The sequence below is a fragment of the Cololabis saira genome, chromosome 21, assembly GCF_033807715.1.
Source record: "Cololabis saira isolate AMF1-May2022 chromosome 21, fColSai1.1, whole genome shotgun sequence".
Taxonomy (NCBI): Eukaryota; Metazoa; Chordata; class Actinopteri; order Beloniformes; family Belonidae; genus Cololabis; species Cololabis saira.
The window spans coordinates 18,660,323-18,681,981 of record NC_084607.1 but is presented as its reverse complement, the minus strand read 5'-3'; the positions used below and the strand labels follow the sequence as shown (position 1 = coordinate 18,681,981).

At 42.3% G+C, this 21,659-nt stretch overlaps 1 long non-coding RNA gene across 1 annotated transcript in view; it reads left to right on the top strand.

The window, feature by feature from the left end:
* Window positions 1-21,659, top strand: part of LOC133422402 (uncharacterized) — a 53,637-nt gene that overhangs the window by 23,798 nt on the left and 8,180 nt on the right. The window contains exon 2 of the long non-coding RNA XR_009770740.1: window positions 10,771-10,835. This is a non-coding gene — a long non-coding RNA (uncharacterized LOC133422402). The remainder of the gene's footprint in view (window positions 1-10,770; window positions 10,836-21,659) is intronic.

Sequence of the window (21,659 nt, the reverse complement as noted above, 5' to 3'; positions counted from 1 at the left end):
CCTTAAAGCTTATGCATTTCAGGTTTTACACACTAAGCCATCACTGAATAGAACATGTTGCAGAGCAAGCATAGGCAGAAGACAACCCTTGTAACATGACAAAGGACAAATGAGGGCAAACATCACTGCGGTTCATGTCTCTGTTGGGGTAGCACGTTCCTGAGGTCTTCCATTGTTCCTTTGATTAACCCTGACTGAAGGGTGTTTGCACTGAGCCCCCTTTCAACCAGCAGGCTGTCAAAAGTCTTCCTCCTGTCAGATTTGTCACACTGACACCCGTTGCAAAAGCCGTGTGCGCGAGGCAGGTGAGCAGGGTAAGGTATGAATTATCGTCAACGTTTACTTAGTGGTTTTGACTATGCACACGCTCAAGCAGCTGTGGTTGAAGCGAACATGGATGAAGAAATATGAAAACGGGAGTAAATCACGGTTAATTACCCAGTTCCTAGAATAATAATCAGCCTTGGACCTGTATTAGAAAGCCACATTTCTTTGTTTAGTTCCTTTCAACTGATCAGATCCCATTTGTCTGTACTGTGGCCTCTTGATCTAGCCATGGGAGCAGTCTGGACGCCCATAGACACACTGGCTCTGCAGCGTGTGCCCTGCTTCACATAGCTTGTGTGGAAATGATAACAAAGGAGATAAATTAAATGGCACTAAAGCATCTGCGGTCTGGAAGATGGAGAGGCGAGACATACTTTTACAGAGAATGGGAGGTGCCAGGTAGAAGCTGAGGCTGCAGGATATGAATAGGTGTATGTGTCTGTTTATATATGTGTGTCTGCTAAAAAGCTGTGTTTACGAAGCACAGCGCTGGGAACTAAGTGTTTGGCCCTCCAGGTGTGTGTGTCGGTGGTTGTCGGGGCATGTGAGGCCTGCTGCGGAGGCGGCTACGTGACAGTGGTAATGATAGGTTGTGGCGGGTGAAGACATGAAGACACGGAGTGCATGTGTGTTGGTGGGGGCAAGTGTTAGCTTGGTTCCCGATGCAATACACGTACACAGACACAGACACACACACACACACACACACACACACACGTTCACACACACACACACACACAGTTAACAATGTATACTGTATCGACACTCACAGCCCACGCAGTGCAAGCAATTAGACACATGACATCCGGACGAGTGAGTACTTGCCAAGTGAGGAGGACCCAGGTCTACAAGTTGGGGTCAGATAATCCTCAAGCAACCAGTTCTGTGACAAATGGAGGCACTCAAGTCAGGTGACAGGGAGGTCAAGTGCAGGTTGAGGTGTAATTTGGTGGAAAGAGAAAAGAGCCTAGTCTCTGTCTGCCCCGTTCACTTATACACATTTTTAGTCATTCGGTAAACATTTTCACCAAATTGAGGTGTTTTCTGGAGTTTTCATGTATCTTTTTATGTACATGTTCATGTGCAATAAGGTTGAAAAGAGGGACTATATATTCCTCTGTGACCTTGAGGTGCTTTCCAGTCAGATTGGCTTTACAGGTTAAAGAAAATAATCCCAAAGCATTGACATTAAGACCGTTTTGAGTTATCTGCGTAAATTATTTAAATTTTAAGCAATTAAAAGCTGCAGGGATTGTATCCAAAAGTGAAAAGGAACAATGCAGATACATGCATGGAAAGAAAGTAAAGCAATGTCATCTTATCCGGTTAACCAACTTTATAATATATATTTATTTCATGCCTTTAAAGTTGTTTTGCACTCGGCGAAGTCTTTCACAACCAAGAGAAGGACATTGCTTAATTCCCATTACATGGTGAAATGAAGGCAATTTTTCGAGCTACGTAAGGTTACATAAACCTTCAAAAATGTTTTAAATTTTAAAACCTCTTTGAAAAAACAATTAACTGTTGCAGCAACTCATGGAGTTCATTCAGTTTCTTTAACGTTGAAGCAAACACAAGCGCTGATCTGCAGATTTTTTTAAATTGGCTTTTGGTTTCCTGATAAGCACATACCTGGAGCTCATTAAATGCGGTGTTTACAGTACACTCTGCTGTCATTTACAGTAATGTGTAATAGTAATATTCCTGCTTGACAAAGATGCTCATTGTTGTGGTTTGCAGCAAAGCCTTGTATCTCAGGGAAGTAGATCCGGCTGTGGCTCATCACCCCACACAATAAAGCTCTCAGGAGGACCTTCTTCAGCACCACTGAATTCCACAGTGGTCTTACCGCTCTTGCCGCATCCGTTTGCCCCGATCTGCATCTGTCTGAAGAAGGAAAACAGGGGAGGAAGAGAGACAACAGGCCAGCTATTGTTGTGCCTCACATAGTGTCTTCAGAAGTACTCATGCCTGCATGTCCAAATTTCAATTTGTGGTACGAGACAGTTGAGCTTCATGTGCTTTACGTCAAGACGACTCTTTTAACGTGACGGCTATCCGTTAAAAATGAGACTTATAAAGGTAAAGAAACATACAACGATGCATTCTTCTCTTGAGACGGCCCCGGTCATCCTTATAATGGAAGCTGGCCACATGCCGCACTCACTGGGAAAGTAATAAAAATCATATTCAGTAACAGACAAACTGTGGGAAACCAAAAATTTGGTTTTGAAGCTTTTGTCCACAAAGATCAGATGCTATTTACAGGTCCATGCAAGATTATTTTTCTATTAGATTTTCTACTTTGAATAAGTCTCTAATGGGCTAGGATCAAAGACGTCAAGAGGATATCTCCTGCTGTCTCAGAGCTTAGTGCTAGTTCAAAGAAATCCAACTGTTGACAGCAGCTGGCCTTCTCAGGAGCTCCGACTTTGTCTTACAGAAGCTCCAGCTTTAGTCAATCCCCAACAGCACATCAGTACACCTCCTCCATGCCTTCAAGTCGGAGGCTTTATGTTCTAAACAACATCAAGTCTTTTGGAGAGATACCAAGGCATCCTCTCTCCATTCTTAACTTTTGTTATTTCTCATGACTTCTTTTTTCCCCTTTTCACCATTCCTAAGAGGGCAGTGCCTGGAGGCAGTATCTGTTCTTATTTGTGACTCGATTTATTTATTTATTTTGGCAGTAAAACAGTGCTTTAGTTTAGACAGTGCATTCCTGATTATTGACACAGTGTGGTATGGGGAGGGATTTGTGAGTGCTTTGGCTCACAAGCAACACCTGGTTGTTTCCATGGCAACTGGCATTACAATGAACAACGATTTCGCCACCAACCGGTTCGACAGAGAGTCTCCAGCAGCACTTATGCAAGGGAGGTCACCTAAGAGTAGTGAAAATGAAAATGTTTACTTGACAGTTCTGGATGTGGCGCAATGCATTTGAAAAAAAGTTTTGTCCAGTGTTAGGAGTTGAGCTGTATCCAATCGTAGTCCCTCCTGTGAGTGCTTTGCCCACATGCGGTGCTCTGAGATGGCCTGATAGCTTAGACTGAGGCGCCATTGTTCGTTAACGGGTCGTTCGCTCGGGGTCTCCTGATGGCCTGCTCCTCAATCTTATCACCCCAAACCCCTAGTACCTATATCAGGCATCCTGGAAAAGACTTCCTCTGACATCATGGCCCTCTGGGTCCACATTGGTTTTGATTATTGGTAACATAAAGCCTGGCTTTACAAGCAATCATTACAAATCTAAAAACGTATATTAAAAGGTCCACCTGTGTGCTGCTTGCAATCAGTGATGCCTTAAATGAATTCCAGCATTTCAAGCCCGGCGATGGTATATTGTGGCTGTCAGAAATGAAGTTGGATCCAACTTTATCATTTCTCACTGTTAGGACAGACATATGTTTTGTTTCTTTCTCAGTCTTCCCTTGCAAACATTGATTTGTAGACAATGTTTTCTGAATTTTTTCAAACTGCCTTTCTTATCTAATATGGATGGTCAGTGGTATATTTAGCACATTTGACAGACAGCAGATACATATACTAAGCGGGGAAATATCCATCAGGAGTCCATGTCAGCTCACCTGGTGTTTTATCTAATGCATGCTTTAAAATCATTTTTAGAAATTAAAAATTTTAAACAATGACTTCCACCGGTGTTTCTATACAAAATATGCACAGATGTTAAAACTTCAAGTAATTTTGTGAGGAACTGCCATCCAATGAATGCAATAAAAGTAATTTATCCAGACACTTTATCTATCCACATGTTGCTTTTAAAAAGTAATGATGAGTGACCTGCAATGTTGGGTTAAAACAGCCAGAAGAAAAAACTGCTTTAGATTCTACTACATGCTATAATTGTGTAGTTTTTAACTACACCCAATATCTGTCACCAAACTTGCCTGTGTATTCATTTTTTGAACTTCAAATCAGCCTTTAATTAATTTATATAAACGTGATTGAGAAATGTAATGCATAGCTATGTGTAAAAGGAATTTAAAACAATGTCGTTTATGCAAAACTGTCTTTTTGTTATTAATTTTGATGAACAGTTAAACTGAATAAATCAGCTGGCATGGCATGATTTACCCCACAGAGGATGGTAAATACTGCTCCCAAAAGGTTGCTGAGGTATATTGTAAATGTACTATTTATTCATAATTTTAGAAACATTTTGATTGGCTAGTGTCAAAAATGAGATAAATTTGACTTGTGGGAAAGTGCAAGTCAGAGCTGGCTCAAACCCAGTGCTGTTACTTGGAAACACCATAGATGTTGACAGTGTTGAGAATTCCGACATGGATATGGTCATGTGAGCATAGGTGTGGGCAGATGCCAAAATTAGCTCAGTGTTTGTGCAAGAAAAACACATGTGCAACATCTTCCTCATAGGTAAGATGTCAGAGACAAAGGAGGGTTTTCTGGATCCAGATGCTGTCTGATCAGATGGGTTAGTTTGGCACCGTCTCCTTGTTTCCAGCCTGTTGCTGTTGATGAGCGGTAACGAAAACGTTCTAGTCAGTGCCATCAGTTGATACAGTTTCACTCTCATTTTATACGCTGTTGGCTTAATTGGAACAGTTGTTGACACATCAAGATCAGGGTGACATACTTGTAGTGTTGAGTGATTTTTATCACTGCAGTGACTGTTATCTCCCACCCATGTGGCACATTTTCACAGGAATTTATGGGAAAAATCGTTTTTCTCAGTTAGTCCTTCTTGTTGCACAATTGATGTGTTAGCCTTGTCCTGCTGATGAGGAGGAAGTAGTTGTTTTTTTTTTCTTCTTTCTGCCAGCTCTACCCTGTGGTAGCTGAGATACTGGCCCTTTTTTTTTTTTAAACCAAAATTTCCCAACCGATGCTGAAGTGTTACAGACTGTGGTCTTATGGAGTGCTGCCTGCAGCGTGGGAAGTTTGGTGAACTTCCTGACCCCACGCACCGCCACAGCACATTGTCCCCTGTCACGTGATAGAGGAATGCCCCTCATCTTTTGTTTTAACATCCACGGCACTCATGGAGTTGAGAGCAATTTTGCATACTATAGAATGATCACTGGCTTGGCATCTTGCCTCCTCATTCTTCTCCGAGGTTATTCTCAGACAGGATTTGTGGGCAGCTCTCTCCTGCATCTTTTAAATCACTTCAAGCGCTACTGAGGCCTTTATAATCCAAAGCGGGCACCAATCTAATGGCATCATTTAGGCCTGCACACATCCAGAGAATCAACCCCTTTTTTTTCTGTGCTTAAGTTTTTGTGAACAGGGGAAAACAAAAGGCTGGCCCAGTGAAGCGCATCTCGGTTAGCTGGCTCAATAGAAGGGCCCCTTTCATGGCAATTTATGAGAACCCCTCTTCAAAAACACACATACAAATCACATCCAGTTCTCCCAGTGGCTCCTCTGATACGAAGAAGCTGGGAGGGAAGGGAAAGGGGATGGAATCTCTATGTGCCTCTCTCCTCTTTTTGGGCAGCAGTCGGTGCATTTCCGCTCCACATCGCATCGTCTTTACTATCTGATCTTGATCTATCATGTGTGGCTACCCTGCAGAAAATATATGGTTTCAGAAATGAGAAATAGAACAAAAGTTTGACGATTTAATGTTATGTTTGCTTAGGTGTAGGAGACTGAAAGGTGTGGTTACAGGTAGAAAATCTCTCAGAACTTGGCATGGCATTGTTGCTTCCAATTTTGCCCAGTTTCAAGGAAACCAGGGGGGTTGGGGTGATGGGTAAAATGAAAAGAGGTGACGGTGAATTAGAAACTTAGTGAACGGTAAAATGCTGGGACTGAATAATGAACTTAAAGGAAATATAAGTCAGAGGCATACTTACCATCCTTATTCAAACCCTGTAGTTGTTGCTTGAGATATGAAAATGAAATGTTTTTCCAACCTTAGCTGGTACTTTGGCATATCCGTCGCAGTATTGTTCTGTCAGTATTGTTCTAATTGTTTTTTAATGAGTGACTGGTCTGAAGGCAGTCGTTGTTTTACGGTTTGACATTGTGTTTAAAGACTTCTTTAAGAAGCAGTTTTCACCAAAAGAGGCATCATCCGAATGGCAGCGTATGTTCCTACATCATTAAGGATTAATGGAGCTTTGGCGGAGGCGGGTTGCTCCCTCATGAACCCTCTTACCATCATAGACGCAGAATTTTGAACCGAATGCTGGTAATCTTCTGAATGGTACTTCTCCTCTCTGGACACTGCCTTCATGATTTCCAAAAAGAATTACAAATGGTGATTCATATGACCATGGGGCAGTTTTCCACATCACCTCGCGTCATTGTCAATAAGCTCGTTCTCAAAGAAGGAAGCAGCACTTTCAGTTCTTGTATTCTGTATTTTTTAGTATGACGGAGTTTGAACTTTTGTTTGTGGATGCAGTGAAGGACTTTTAGTTTCTTCAGTGATTTTCCTCTTGTACCGGTTTAAACCATTGCTCCTTGTGTACACAGATTTCATCAGATTCTCCCATTTATTTATTTATGTATTTATTTTTTTTGTACTGTAATTACTGAAATTCCCCAAATATTATCTATATCACCACCGTATAGAGATAATGTAAATTACCTCTGCTATTTACATTTTCCACATTTGTGAATCATTGTACAAATGTGAATACATTGATATGTTTTTTTTTAAATACCATTTCTTTTATTAGTTACAAGTTTGAATCAATTTAAAGTATTTACATTCTGTTTTTGACACTTTACATTATCCCAAGTCTTTTAGAAACAGGGTTTCATGAATAGGAATGTTAGAAAAGCTGGAACTCCCCACATTTTATTTATTAATAACTTTAACTGTCAATAAACTGTTTACATTTACACTTCTGGAAAGAAGTGTAGAGAAACTAGTGAAAGCACGTCTCCTCTGCATCAGAAAACGCGGGTCAAAGACCTGACAGCCTCTCCACAAACTACAAGTCATCTTTCTGTGAAAGTAGCTCTTTTCACAATTGCTTTTTCCGTTCTGTGTCACATCTTGTTCAACAGGTAGGGTTTGATGGACAGGAGGAATGCAGGCTGAGAGATTTGTTTTGGAATGGCGGCCCATTCTTTGGGTGTTCTTAAGCAAACAGAGTGGCACTATGTCCTGTTTTTACGGGTTTCTCACGTCACTGTTCAAACTCTCAAACAGGCTGGTCCCCCAGAGTACATGGAAGAGAGCAAACACTGCTCTAATGCTTCACCACTCTGACCTTCTGTTAACTCAATACACACACATGGATAAACACACACCTTCTACCGGCGTGATGCAAAAGGGTGTGAGAAATCTAAAATGGATTTTGCATTTCAGTTAAATAAAATGTCAAAACAATGAAAAAAGTAATGCTGATGTAACTTTAGCTTCTTTATAGTACTTCATGGGTGAATAAAATGGACCTGCGGATCAATGTGACAGCATTAATTAGCTCAACAACTTTAACAGTCCGTCAAAATAAATTCTCATTTTCAATGATTTTTCCGTTGTCTTCTGGTTAAGAGGAAATATTGTTTTTAATACAGCCCAGCTTCCATAAACATGTGCGGTGGCTGCCATTTGTCATTTCTTTTTAGTAGCATATGAGTGCCCCATTTTGGCTCCATATGTCGACCTAATTCGGTGCCACTTTAATGCGTATGGGTCAAATGCTCGGAAAAAAATGGTGGGAATACTGTGGGAAAATGTGAAAGCTCGTAAAATGATGGATTTTCAAGTGCTCCCCTAATTCCAACAAAAAGTAATGAAACCTTGCAATGTCTATTTTTATTAATAGCATGGAAAAATATCGAGGAAACATGCAGCGCTCCCAGGTTGTGTGCACGCTGCTGCGCGTCCCAGGTTGATTGAGTTTATATAAGTATGTGTGAAGTAGTTATTGTGTATGTGTCTGGACGTGTATATATCACTGCAGTGTGCCTTTACAACACTGCTGAGCTCCCAGCCAGGACCCAAACAACACCCACGGCTTCTGGAGATCCCTTTGCCATCCTCTCTTTGCTGTTCTGCTTCTTTTTTTTCTTCTTTTTTTCCCTCTTGTTTTAAATCTGTCTCTGATATACAAGGCATTCCTTTGCGGTTGTGTAACATGATTTGGGGCGAACAGAGAGCAACTGAGACAGAGAGCAATGCAGAGACAGAAGAGGGTCAGGGAAAACGGTTTGTCTTGCCCGGTTCCATGTCCTACAACAGGGCGCTCATATTTCTCAGCCGCGCTACACAGTGGTGGGTAGCTGGCTTATCGTCAGCCTCCTCAACTCTTTCCGTCATGCACGGCCTGCCTTAATCTCTCCTGTGTACTGTAAACCGCACCTAATAACCCCGCACACGATTAAAGCAAACATCTTAATAACAGCCTGCCTCATTATCAGCTACACGTTGGAGAAAAAGAGTGCTTCAGCCTGAATCTGGCACTGTGCGGTTCGTGCAGAAGCCAGGGAAGAAGACAACCTGCTTATCTGCTGCATTTTAAAGCGAGAGTGAGCAAAAAAGAACCAGTGTGATTCTCCTGTTTTCCAAGACTTGATAACTCAGCAGAATTGTTGGCATTTTGCATGAAATAATGAGTTCAAATGAATCTTAGAATGGAGCATAAATCTGTCTATGTCATGCGTCTATTCAAAATGAGGCTGGATTGCTCTAGAGGGTGCTGTTTACTGAAGAAATGTCTTCTCCTCACCTCATCTTCCCTCTCGCTCTCACTAAGTACGGTTCTTTTTAGCTGTCTAAATGCAAAGTTTTAAACATGTCCTGAATAAAAAATGAAAAGCTTCTTGTTATTCAGTAGTGCATCAGCTACTGCAGATACTTTTCCACACAGCAATCAAAGAAATGTGAGACATCACAAGTCACTAAGATGAAGATTTTGCTGCGAGGCTTCTTTGACGTGACATTAGCTCCTGTAATCCCATGGTATGTGTGCATGTGTCATGCTCACCTGTGGGTCTGCAGGGACCCCCCGAACACACACACACACTCACATCCAGCATCATACAGATGTTTACACAGGTTTCACACAACCAACAAGCATAGATGATGAGCTGTCAGTCGGACCCTCCGCTGGCAGAGCAGAGACGGGGAAGAATGCGTCCGCGGCGATGGTTACACCTGTGCTGTCTGTGATTTCCTGCGGCAGTTTTTGCAGTGTGTAATCCTTGACATCGCCGTGTTTATGCTTGTGTTTTAGTTACAGGCCCGACTGCTGCATGCTTTTGAGCTTAGACGGGACTTCTGCTTGACTTGATCCTCAGCTTGGCCCAGGGGCATCCTCCCCGGCCTGCCACACACAGCCTCGTCCCGGGCATGTATGAATACAGATTCCTCAAGTATACTTTATACTTGTATAATCTTGAAGTCCCTTTCGGTTCACACAGTCGCATCAGAGAAATTGTCTAAGAGGGCTCTTGTTTTCCTTGTTTATTATGTAAAATGTAATTTTCTTCTCATTTCTGGGAGCAGGAGGATATTTTTCTCCTGTTTTGGACTTGGATATCCACAACAGGATCATTTTCAGGAAACCTTAAACTGTGACTGTTTCCTTATGTGTTGAGTATTTAAATAGGTCTTTTTTTGTCGTGTTATATGGTTAGTGTTTCGTCACGAGTGACGTTCGCTGCACCACTGAGGTCATAAATTGGACGGAGAGTCGTTCAATGCCAGAGACTGAGCTCACTTTTTATTTTTGCAAATAGGCTAAATTTAGAGCTCTGGCGCCGCCAAAAGTTTGTCCCAAACTCCCTGAATGACACACCTTTCGAGAAGTGACTCTTAACATCTGCTATTTTTATCATGATCATACTTTTCCCCTTTATTTTTGTTCCTTTCTCCTCTTTATTTTTCTGACAGACACGCTGTAAATGTCCCTTTTTTTCCTTTTATAAGATTTGATGGGTGGATTATTATTGAGAAGATCCCAACTCCCTCTAAAGGAAGGGCATGCCTCAGCAGTGTTTATGAAAGCACTCTGCTCTGACGTGGGTGGAAGTGGAGAACCAGTAAAATGTCCTCTCTGCTAGCACACCCTCTGTACACCTCTGCCCAGTGAACGGTCTGCTGTAATGGAGGCATTTCAGCCCTTCAGAGTCCTCCTGCTAATTGACAAATGGGATTTGGTTTTCACCATTCTGGTGAGAGCAAACCGAGCTGTGCAACAAAGAGAACTTCTGCTGACTGAAACGAAATGTAATAAACTCTGGCACAGTGCAAAGTGGGCGACTAAAGCCATTTGGTTCTTCGTCTGTATGATGCTATCATCTGTGCCTTAAATTAACCCATTTCCCCAAAGACTGAAGTATTTCTAATTCTTATTTTTACAAGATCTCACATTTTTCCACCTTAAGTAACCCGGCTGGTTAAAATGTCAACAGGTACAGCATTGAAACACATTATGATCAATGTGGAAAGTGACATTTGTCTTCTTTTTCATTCTTATTTTTTCACAGGGAAGGAATCCACTTTTTGGGGGGAGTGAAATGTCAGCCTTTAATTGCCTTCCAGAGATTTTCTGGTAAGTTTATGTGTTCCTGCTAATCTTCTGAGGGTTGTAGTGCTTGAGCATTAAAATTGGTTCCAGTACATGTTTTTTAGCGTGTGTGTATGTGTGATAAAGTGTGTATCCTTAATGAGTTGCCTCACACGTCATGGGATGATGTTACGCCTTATCTTTTGTATTCAGTTGGTAGTGTTTTGTGTCTCACCCAGATGTGCAAAAAGTTCTGCGAAGAAGGCGTTTTGTGCCAGAGACGTATAGGGTTACTGTGGTTTGGGCTTTTAAAATTGACGCAACTTCAACTTTTATTGTTGGCACAAATGGTAGCCAAATGTTGTTAACTATTTCACTTATGAGGAACTGGAACATAATTTACTGGCTTATTTTTTTTGTTGTGGCGTACTAAAAAGATTATTGTCCTTGAAATGGCATCTTTTCACAAATCATTTGATTACTCTGCTTGCCAAGGCCGCAGGCATCTGTTCCGTTTTGTGGCTGTACTTGCAGTCTGCGGTGCCCTGTTTACTTGCCCCCCCCTCACAACCGGTAGCCCCCTGTCCCTTATACTCCTGCCTTGGCTGGTCCACCCTCTCCCAACCAGTGTGTGTCAGAGTGTCACTCCAGGGGGACGCTCCCCTCTCGGCCCCTCGGGGGCCCTTTTGCCTCCGTGTTTGCCCAATCACTTGGGATCCGGAAACGCGGATGAATTGTTGAACTACAGCAGGTCAGCCATTGCCCCCCGAGCCATCTCTATCCCTCAGCCTGCCGTTGGTTCATCTCCATAGCAATCCAGTTGGAACTGGTTTAATTTATTTATTTGTTTTTTCTTTCCCGTTATCGCTGCCAACTAGCTCCACTGCCATTCTTTGGCTCCATCGCTTCCTCTTCTCTCCATCCTCTGTGTTGTCCAATCAAATGGTGACTGAGGAGAGTCACATGGTCAGGAAATGTTGACGGTGCATCCCACTGAGTGGAGTTGTGCTCTCTGAGGAGCTTTGTAGAGCAGAAGCGGCCTTCGGAAAATATGTTTGACACTTATTTGGTAGAAGAAGGAATCTAGCCATCAAATAACCATCATTTTTAAACTCCCCATGATCAGATATGTGCAAAAACAAATGGGCGTTGAGGAGGCTGTATTGTTCGTCAAACTTGCAGAGATGTCACTTAATTGTCATAAAAAATGTCTTTGTCTTTGGTTGGTTATTTCTCCCATGAGAAGAATTTGAATCTAGTTTCATGCATATTTTCAGCTTAAACTTGTTCACGTGTGTGCGTGTGCGCGTGTGCGTGTGCGCGTGTGTGTGTTCGCGTGTGTGTGTGTGTGTGTGCGTGTGTGCACGCGCCCATGCTCCCTGTCTTATTAGCTTAGGGCAGGTGAGTGTTTGCCTACCTGTCTCACTTGATGAGATCAGTGTTTGCTGAAGGAATGCACCACGTCTGATTTGTCATTGGATGTTATTGTTCAGCTCATCCAGCTGGTGCCTTGAGGTTTAGTTGTGTTTTGCCCCAGCAAGTGAGAAATGTGCACTTTTCTTAGACTTTTCCTTTTTGGCTCAATGTATTTGCACGTGTTCTTGACAAGAAGGGCAACTGATAAAGGAGAATTAATGATGGCATTTGGACTGATAGTGAGAGCCAAATCTGTGTTTGGGAAGGAAAGGGAATTATCGAACTTGATTAAGTTCGAGAAATGTCCCCTGGGTTTCGTCTGTATCGACACTTGTAATGGACCTCCATCAGCTGAGATGGAAAATTATAAATCATAGGTGTGCGATTATTGCAGATGAAAACTGCATTAATTTAATCTGATGAAATCTTATGCTCAAAGTTGAGTATTGATGAAGCTTCAGTTCATAAATTTTTCATATAGCACCTACATGGCACGAACACATCTACTAATCTAAAATATTTACTATAAGTCCTTTATAATCTCTTGCATTCAATGTGTTATTGATTAATTATGTACTCAGGTAAAAATATGCACATTAATTGCTGTCACGTAAAAATACATTTCCCTTTGCATGCATGTGTGTTTGTACGCTTTCGTGCAGCTGTTGTCCTCTGCCAACCATTTGGGTGGTCCTCATGGCTGGTTTGATCGTAATCCCTCTGTCCCATAAATCAGTGTCCGGGCTCTGGCCGAGAGCTGATGCTGTGTGCCTCAGTGGAGCGAGGGGCTTGGAAGCACTAAGCCGAGACCCCAGCTGCTGTCCTGCCCTGGCCTGGCCACACGTCAGCTCTCCACACCACCCTTAAAATAACTTGTCACGCACGGCTGACTTTGGGAAATGGCTCCGGCTCCAAGTTCATACCAACCTGCAAAGACATAAGGCAACAGTGGAAGTGGGATGCACTCTTATAAACCAGAAGTTGTAGTTCTCAGACACCAATTTCCAGGTTTTCAAAGCTTTCTGTGAATATGTTTTGCCAATTTGGCTCGCAATTTGTTTGTTCTGACTAGAGGCTAACCCAAAGTGACTTTGATCGCCTCCTAGAGACCTGCTCTCAGTTCACATGTTTCAGCCTGATTGAAAGTCCCAAGATTAAAGTCATATCTTCATCTTTTGTGGGGCCTCTGCCTCTGTCTGAGAGTAAGGAGTGAGGATGAAGGTTTGTCCGAGCTGTCTGGCTTGCATACGGCTCTCCACTGAGCTTTTATCTGGGGAGATTGGCTGCAGTTCTGTCCAGACTCGACTCACAGAGAGTGCACAGTACAGAGACCTGTGGCATTAATAAAGATAATGCTGTTTGGAATAATAACAGTCAATTCTGTCCAATAGAGGAGATAAACAAGAGACACAAGTGTAGCGGAATACAAAAGAAACCAAGATTAAAGGCTGAAAGGTGGGTCTGTGCACCTCTCTGGCACTCATGTGGGAACTGATGGAACCTATATATACATGTTCACATACAAACAGTGCTGAGTGGGACCTAATGCCAATTTATTTTTTTCCCCCTCAGAGTCATGACGCAGAAGTGCAATTTGTTCTTTTGTCTGCCAAGATCACAGAGGGAGAATGTGACTTGCCTTTCCTTTCATTTTTTTTCTCTCGCTCCCCTTTTTTTCCTTCTTTCTATTCGGCATTGCATTCTGTGAGTGCAATTCAGTTTGATGAGCAGGTGGTCCTTTTTTTTCTGACTCTGACAGTGGTTTTGGCTCCCACCTCTGGCGTGTGGGGCTTTCAGTTTGGAGTCAGTCATGTAGGCCAGGATTAGAAGGGTGGAAGAGGAAGAGGTCCAGTCAGAGTTGTGGTAGTAGCAACTTCAACACCCTGCAGTCAGAACCATGCAGAGTGCTGCTTGAAAGAGTTATTTTGTTGCTTAAGCTCCGAGCCGCACCCCAGATGGCTTTTGTGCTGGCCGGGGACTTGCTTAAGGACAGGGTTAAAGTGGCAGATTCCTTCAAGCCTGGTAAGTCCCTGGGCTCAGCAGGTAAGGCACTGTTGTCGAGACCTGCTGAAAAGCAAAATGCTGCCATCGCGGCACTTTTCCACCTCGACTCCGGACTGTTGACCAAAACAAAATAGGTGGAGTAAAGTCAAGGATAGGAAACCCTTAAACACACTCGCAGAGTGAGATTAAGACCACCGAACATCCGACCAAGTTGAGAACTGATGAAGCATTTCATGTGATGTCACACAGTACAAAAATAAAAGATACCAGCTGAGTTGTAACACCCTTTAACCTTCGTCTGTTGTTAGGGTCGCCACCGACCCGTTCTTAGGTTTTAAATTCATAAAACTACCACAAAAATGCGTTTATTGCATCAAGGCTTTTTGACTTTATCAGGAACCTTTATTTCAACAAAATAATATCCAACATTTCTTTTCACTAAATTATAAAATGCTCTGGTTGAAATCTTTACCTTTTACTTTTTTCCCATTTCCCAAGTAAATGGGTCGAAATTTACCCATAACACCATAGATGTTACTATAGTTAATAATATTAAAATGAAAAAATAACTGAAACAAATTTATTTAAGATATGTGTTCTAATACCTCTCCGTAATAGCCAGGTAACACAACAATCTTTTATTTATTCATATGATTCTCTTGAGGCTCATTTTACCAGTTTTTAAAATTGAAATTAAGGGCTATACTGACAAAAAAAGGCCCAAGAGTCCCATACCAAAAATATTAAAACCAATATTTTCATGGATAAGGAAGCCTAACAATGTAACCAAGAGATGAGAAACAAATTGGATGATGGATAATTGCTTTTAGTGTATTTTAAAGATAATTTAAAACACGGGTCAAAACCGACCCGTTAACATCGGAGATGGTAACAGAAAGCTAACGCCAGACAAAGGTTAACTTCTGTAGTACCTTCCATTGTCCATTTCCTTGCTGTTATGATCATTTGTGCTACTTGAATATTTGGAAATGTCAGTCAGTACAGACAATTACAGCAAAATCAAATTGTAGCTTCAAAGAAAAGGGCTAACAAGAAAACAGCATCAGATGGACAGTATCTGAATAATGCTGCGGTCGGGATATCAGGCTGTGGTGTTTGAAGTCTATAAATCAAACTGGGACGGGTGATTTGGTTAGACACTTCTGTTACTCATTTAGGGTTTGTCCCTCAAGTGTTTATCGTGGAGGTTTCACAAGTGGTCACTTCTGCTTGCACTGATAAACAGCAGGGATTGGATCCAGACTGTGCTGGGTTGGAGCTGGAGCCCTGGGGCTCACAACCGCTCAGGCCGGGAATGTTAGTCATTTGTTTATTATTGCCGATATATGCCTGCTCCTAATCCTTGGCAGAATTAGCCAGATTAGATGTGTTCCTCATCTTACCTTTTTCCACTCCACTCAGTCCGTTGCATTTTCATGAGAAGTTTTTGTTTGCGTGTGTGTTGACGACACGCAAACGTATGCAGCGTGCTTCTGTGCTTTAGTTTAAGTCCGCGCTGCAAGACGTACCCAATAACTCCATCCTGGTTGAGTGCTGAGATCAGGGTCAATAGGAAAACTTTTTCTCATCACATGCCAGGCTACTTTGACTTGTGGTCGTGCTTGAGACTGACTGAATGTTTGTATCTGGCGAATCAGGGCTCCAGTAGTGTTATTAAATAATAATAATTATTATTATTTCAAATGGAGACGCTCCAAAGAACCCTGTAGGAACCAATTAATCAGACGAGCTGAAGGTCAGAGATTTGTCACTGGAATCGGAAACAACTGATGTCATGGAGGAGAAGAAAGTGGCCTTTTAGTGGTACTTCTGTGCCTGCTCTTTGTGCCGACGCACCATTAGCTCTGAGTCACCTGGATCACAGTGTGAGCAGAGTTTACAGGGTCCGGTGAACTCATTCATTTTTTTTTTTTTTTTTTTTTTTTTCTTCCGAGCTGATCCTGATCACGATGTAAATCTGTTTCCAGTTTCGTAACACGGCCGTGCATATGCTCGTTAACGTACTCTTTTACCCAAGCGGTGTTTTTGCGGCTGAGAAAGTCCTGCAAATCTGCACAAACACCCTGACACGATCCTCGCCTCCCCAGTTCCTCCCACAAACACACGCAGATGCACCAGTGCTGCGAGGCTGACAGACGTGCAGCATGTAATTATCTAATTTTATGTGAGGCCAAGAGGTTAAGAATGATGGTTCTTAATTTTCCGGAATACTCGAGTTAAACTTGTCTGGGTGAGAATCCCGTTTCACTCGTTGGAGCCATAACTCAGCTCTCAGGATGTGCAAGATACAGCTTAAGTCCAGATAAGCTATTTGGACTCAAGACCCAGGTAAATCTCATTGGATTCAAAAGAAAAACAACTGGAGCGATTCCATTTCTGTTATACTATTTACATTTAGCTAGTTAATTTGTAATCATTTTTGATTAATTATTTCATCTGTCATTTTTTTATGAGCTCAATTGAAGTTTAACTTAAACCCTCAATCCCTTTACATCCCCCAAATTATTCAGCAGTGATCGTAACGTTGCAATTGAGGAGAAGAATATTCAGCCCTTCCTCCTTCTTTTGACTCGTTGTGCATGTCCATTTCTCGCCTGCAGCCTTCACAGCTGAACTTCACGTGGCGTTGGTTAATTGGCAGTTTTTGGTGAGCAAAGATATGCTTCACTATGCATAGCTTCCTCAGTGTCCCTGGCATTGTTTGCCTTTTTAAAGTGGCCTTTAATTGGCTGCGCAGTCACAGTCTCCTGCTTTAACTGTCCCCTGTGGTACCTGAATGTGGCCTATTTGACCCCGCGGCCCCGGCGTGAAAGCCAGATATTCGTTGGCCTCAATTAATGGACATTTGTCATCTTCTTTCAGTCTAAACTTCATTTGGTTTCCCTCCAACTCATTTTTCAGGGTTTAATATGAGCTTTAAAGTTGATCTATTTTTATTTGGCACTGTTGGATCTTTTGAAGCAAAATCCGCCCTTTTTCAACACTTCTTCATCTCTTTTACGGCATCCATCAGCTTTTGTCAGGCAGTCCTGTCAACACTGTAACAGGCCTGCCTCATCAGGCCCAAAGGAAAGGCCTCCAGTTTGAGCTCTGGAGGACTCTCACTGACCCATCTAAAAGATCTAGCCGTGCCTCTTCCCTGTACACCAGCGACTTCCAAGTAGGCTTCATCAGCGCTGCTCAAAGGCCTGAGAGTACTCTGATCCCACCATGGGGTGTATAGCTGTGGCTCCGGCTCTGCTACACTTTAATCCCCATCCCTTTTAACCACAATGGGAAACATGTGCTTACTCTGTGTAGGGTACAGGCCCACCATGGGAGAGGCTGTTTACCTTCGGTCTAAAACTAACATTTCACAGCTCCTCTGACCAGTGCTGTCCACTGCTTCTTTTGGGCTTAAAAAGGTGATAGAGGATCCTCTGCTGACATTTTTATCTGAGACAAGATTCATCACCACCGTTGCTTCTGAATGAACTCTCAAATCATAATCGCATAATTTTTTTTTCCACGTGATCTTCACTGAAGAAGAAGGGGTTATCCAATTATTAAGTATTATTAAATAGCTAATAGCACCTTCTTGAATTCTCAGTCCAAAAATGGGTCAGAATATCAGATTGCATCATGTACCTTTTTACTCCTTTGTGGAAACTCTGTTAAACTGCAAAGGGTGCATATATTTGTTTTTAAATGACGTGGCAGTTATTGCCACTGTAGTTCTGTCCCATGTTCTGTGCAGACAGGGCTCTAACAAAGAAATAATTGAATGTTGCTCTGTTGTTGATGGCTTCAGCCAATAAAATGTTACTCTTAAACGTTTGCAATCAGGCATAAACCATCCAAGACAATAGTTTGACACAGCCAATTATAAGGAATACTAAGCACGTGGGTATTAATCACATTCTTGTAAACGCTAGATATTTACAGACCTGATGCTCTAACCATTACATAGGAAAAAAAAGCCTGGCTGAAGTGATTCTCTCATTGTATTTGACATCAGGCCTTCTCTAACATAGATGCAGCTAAAGCTAATCTAACACTTTGCCATGGCTATCATGTATTATTTCTTGTCTTTATTCCCATGCAAGATGCAGAAACTGAACTCTTTCAGCTTTTCTTTGGCTGCAGAGCCATGCTTTGGCCTTCCACACAGTTCCTTTTCCTCTTAGCTGCCAGTGCTTCATTTAATTACTTTCTCACTCTGCTTTCCAATGATATTGTTCTTTTTTTTTCTTTTCAAAAGGTTTTTGCTTCTTCACGACACCCACAAAGCTTGATCGGACATTTTGTAACTTATCATTTATATTTACATATCTAGTGCATTAGATTTAGAGGACTCAGTTCTCAGAAATGGAATATGATTTTGTATTATCAGTTTTGAATAATCTTCTAAAACAAGATTTGTAGTTCTTTTTTGACATAAATCCTATAGAAGTCCCTTTTTTAAATACAAGTTTTGACTATAACATCGTATTGATTATTGAGTTTCTTTTTTTCTTTGGCTTAAATATGGTATAATATCCTCCAGTAATTCATTGTACAGAATCTGCTACACGGCTGATGTGAAGTCCTACGTGCACGGTGAGCAGTTCCCAACTCCCGACTGCAGTACTGTGTGCCTGGATCAGATCCTGCCCTCCCCAGGTGTGGCAGGTGATCTGAGAGTTGAGTGAACTCTTCCGGAGGGTAACAGTAGCTTCCCATGTTGCCCTGCCCAATTCTGCCCTTCCCCGTCGCCTTATCTGAGCATCCAGTGCAACCTAAGCCAGGGCGCGGTACCTCTGCGCCTCCATTCTCCATGCTGCCTGTCTCCATTCCTGATCTTCTCAGATGTCATTGTGGAGAGAGAATGACCCGGCTTGAGCTGAACTTGAGTTGGACTGACTGACAGAGTCCTGACACCCCTTTGTGGGCACAGCAGTCTCAGTTTCCAGCCACCCACAAATTCCCACCCTCTGACCTCTAATGCACAGAGGGCGAAGGCGGCACAAACAATGAGTTGCACAGCACTTTAGGCATACAGATTTTAGTTAATAGAAATGGAATTGACAGTATGGTGATTTTTTTTAAGTAGTCTATAGAGAAATTATTCAAGTTTCTAGTTTTATATGTTGTTCTTTTGTTTTTGAAGACATTTACCCGTCCATCCAGACGGCTGAGAAACTACGGATGCCAGTCTCGTTGCCTTGTTTCAAGTCTTTGAGAAAAAAGGTAATGACGAAATGAGATTTTCTTAGCTGCTTGGCCCACAGGGACAAGCTGATGTAGTCGATGGGTTTATAGCGGCGTATTTTACTTCCTGTCTGGGCTTGATTAAGCTCACCAGTTCACTAACGACCAGAGTCAGAAAACTGCTGAGATTCAGGTAAAATGAGCGCCACAAAAGCGCTTTATACGTGAAGCATTTGCATGCTCACTACATTTAATCGCTCAACCATCCATGCACTTATTTATCTGCTAACACAATCACTCAGTGGAATGATTAGGCCTGTTTAACATTAAATCACTGACCGAGGCAAATTTGACGCTAATTTAAGCAGAATAAACCAGTGCGATTTTCGTGTTTTTAATATATCAGCGCTGGGTAACCTGAATAGGATTTGAATCATTTGTGAATCATCTATCATTTGCATTCCTACGAAAAGCACTATAAACATGTTCCCACATGTGCTCATTCCACGGCCGAGCTGCCAAACAGCAGTCGAACGCTGCTGAAAGGAAGCTCTATGATTTTCCCTGACAAAGGAATTGTTTTGCTTTTCAAAGGAGTCTGAGGCCTTACCTACATTTGTTTAGGCTGACGGACGCTTTATGCTTTACATTTGTTCAATCCTCTGACATTTTCTGGATTTTCTTTTTTTTGGAGCTAGTATTTCCTTTCCTCGCAGATCCAGTTTGTGTGCACTCACAAGAAAATGGCAAAATCTGATTAAGCTGTGTGTGCGTGTGTGTGCGCGTGCACGCGTGTGTGTGACCCGAGCTTTAAATGTGGGTGTTTACTTGCAAACCTCAGCTCAGCTCGGAGATGTAATCTGATTTGCAGAAGGGAATGGGTCGTCTCACATGACTGGTTTAAAGGACCGCTGGCGCAAGGTTGTGCCAGTGTCCCCGACTGGCTTGTGTGTGTGTTTATATGCATTTGTGCTCGCATGCTTGTGTCTATACACCATTTATTTGCTTTCGCAAAGCACTCTGCAGAAATATGAGTGTTTGTTGGTACAGGCTCCCACACAGTAGAAATGGAGAGGTGTTGAAGTTTGCGGTGCGGTTGAGAAAACCAGAGTGCCTCGTTTATTCTCTTGTTCTTGGTTAAATAAGATTTGTTTGAGGAAATCTACGTGAAGTACAGCCACCACTAATTAACAGTCAATTACACATCTGGAAAAAAGTAAAGATCTGCTTCGGACTCTAATGCAGGTTTTGTTTACAGCTTTCTGATTACCCTTCGCTTATAATCACCACTTTATTTTGAACTAATGGACCATCAGAAATGATATCAAATCATTTAAATTCATCGTAGGAGCACTACCAATCCAATCTCTTTAAATATTTGTTTCTGCATCCTCTCATTGTTTGGTGATGTTTTTGCTGATTGAGATATTCCCTTTCTCTTTCCCTCTGTCTGAGGTGGATGTGGTGCATCATATGATTTTCATTGGTGACCCAGCAGGAGGAGTTAAGCTGTGTGTGTGTGTGTGTGTGTGTGTGTGTGTGTGTGTGTGTGTGTGTGTGTGTGTGTGTGTGTGTGTGTGTGTGTGTGTGTGTGTGTGCGCGCGCGCGTGCGTGCGCGCGTGTGTGTGTGTGCGTGTCCTGATCTCTCTGTTTTCTTGCTTTTCCAGTCTGAATTTTCTAGTCCGTACACTTGGTGTTTGTGTGTTTTCTCTTGTTTCTGTGGAGGGCTCATAAGCAGGGCGATGCAGCGAGCAGGAAGCTCTGATCCCATCAGGCGTGTCAGCAGGGGCAGTTTTTCATAAGGTTGTAATCTCGCCACACAAAGGGGTGTCCAATATTGGAGGGAGCCCCTACCCCTGAGCTAATCAAGACCTGACCAACTCTTCTCCTGGCTCACCAACTCTCTAAACATGACCTCATCTGGAGGCTTAGCTTAGCCATATGCAACCCCAGCTTTCTGCTGTACATGATAACTCACTTAGCGCAGCATGATGGTTAAAAAAAAAATGGAAATATAAGAAAGGATATAAAAGAAGTGAGACCAGCATGCGGCTACCTATGGTGCCTGGTGCCAGGGAAAGGTATTTTAAAAGGGAGAGGAAAGAAAGAATCATTTTACCATGTCCTCCAGAAACTCTGTGAAGCAATTTCCCAGTATTCAGTTTCTCTCCCCACCGTCCTGTTATTGCTGTTTTCCCCTCTAGTGTTGGTTGGAGCCTTCAACCTGAAAGGATTTTTTTTTTTTTTTAAAGTTCAGCC